The sequence below is a fragment of the Acyrthosiphon pisum genome, chromosome X (genome assembly GCF_005508785.2).
Source record: "Acyrthosiphon pisum isolate AL4f chromosome X, pea_aphid_22Mar2018_4r6ur, whole genome shotgun sequence".
In the NCBI taxonomy this organism is placed as follows: domain Eukaryota; kingdom Metazoa; phylum Arthropoda; class Insecta; order Hemiptera; family Aphididae; genus Acyrthosiphon; species Acyrthosiphon pisum.
The window spans coordinates 21775737-21777860 of record NC_042493.1 but is presented as its reverse complement, the minus strand read 5'-3'; positions in this window follow the sequence as shown (position 1 = coordinate 21777860).

The window sequence follows — 2124 nt, the reverse complement described above, 5'->3', positions numbered from 1 at the left end:
CACGGTTCTATATCATATCATGGTACATTAAAAAATGTGTAGTACGAATTTTTATGAAAAATAGGGGCTGGTCTAAGGCAAGGAGACTCCTTATCGCCGATACTATTTAATATCGCATTAGAAAAAGTTATAAGAAGAGAAATGAATATGTGACAACATGAAGGAGTAAACTTACAGGGCCACTCTATAGGACTGCTAGCATATGCAGATGACCTGGTACTGATAACAGAATCACAAAATGAACTTAAGTCGCTATTTAGACGTCTAGAAAAGTCGTCAGCAAAAATAGGTTTACGCATCAAAGAAGAAAAAACAAAATATATGAGTGTAAGGAGGAAGAGTAATGCAAGATTAAACCCCTCCCTAAGAATAGATCAATATAATTTCGGTAGAGTAGAACAGTTCAAGTATCTGGGAACGATACTAACAGAAAATAATGATACAGCAAAAGAAATAGAAGCGAGAATACAGGCTGGAAACAAATGTTTTTTTCGGATTAGCTAAACTGTTAGGAGCTCGATCCCTATCAAGAGACTTAAAGAAACAATTGTACACTACATTGATAAGATCAGTAGTTACGTATGGGGCAGAGACTTGGGCAATTTGAAAAAAACGACGAGAATAGACTCCTCTCCTTTGAAAGAAAAATTCTGAGAAGAATTTTTTGACCTGTAAAGGACAATATAACTAATGAATGGAGGATAAGGAAAAACAAGGAATTAGAATCACTGTACCAAAAACCAAACATTGTTGAAGCAATAAGAACTGAGAGACTACAATGGGCAGGACATGCCTGAAGAAACAAAAACCCATTAATTCGTACGGTCATGGAAAAGACCCATAAGAAGACTGAAAATTAGATGAGAGGATGTAGTGAAGAAGGAAGTAGAAGAACTAGGAGGAGGAAATAATTGGAAGGAACAAGCAACAGATCGAGATGGATGGAAAGCTAGATGTATGACGGGATGGCCCTAGAGGCCGCAAACACCCAAAGAAGAATAAAGCTCATAAAATCAAGACTTCAAAAACCTTTATAGTTGAAAAAAAACTGGCTCTAGCAAAAAGCTTATATAATAACAATTAATTAACAGGGAAAGCTGCAGTAAATGTAAATTATGGACCACAAACTGAAAATATAGCTTTTTAAGTCTATTCCAAGATGGTTAACTTATTGGTAGTAAAATGTGGACTAGTCATTCAAAGTAACCATGGATTCGCGCTACACCAGATGGTATAGTAATAGTTGATGGTACACCACAAAAAATTCTAGAAATTAAATGTCCAATTTTATTTAAAGATAGACATTATTGATCCTATTACTAATGTACCTAATTCATGCTATTGAAAACTGATTGATGGAAAAGTCAGTCTGAAAAAAAGTCATATATTATACTACACACAATTTCAGATATTAATGTTCACTACAGGGTTAAATGAATGTGATTTTTTTATTTACAACAATATTAAACCAGAATTATTGTTGATTAAAAAGGATAAACAATTTTTATCAGATACAATACCAAAATTAGAACATTTTTTATTATTCATTTTATTTACCAATTTGTTATACTTTTTTTTTTTTTTTTGAACAAAACATAATATTTACAATCTGTATTTACATTTTACATGTTATACAATAAGTAGGTTAATTTAAAAGGTAGGGGCCCATGAGGTCTATGCTGATGACTTCCCAGGGGTGGCGCGGTATTCTGGCGGTTGTTGGGTCATCGGCGCGTGCGTTGAGTGGTTTGGTGCACGCACAAATGTGGCATGATTTGACGTATAGTCGAATATCGTTTTTTAATCCCTTCCAGAAGAATCGCTGTCGCACTGCCCTGTAAGTCTCCTTCCAGCCCGGGTGGTTTGCGAGAACGTGATCGTGGTATGTCCATATCACATTCTGCACCTTGTGTTTGGGGATGATTACGGGTGTGTTGTCGCGCAATTTTATTCGCAGGAGGCCGTCGGTAAACATATAAACGTTATTTTTTTCCGCGGCGTTTCCGGTATTGCGCGCCGGGTTGTCCGTTAATACGTTATCAATGATGTCTCTCGTGACGGGGTCATCTGCCTGCCATGTTGCGAGCATTGTGGTTGTAATATGGGGACCGCTGGTCGTGGCGC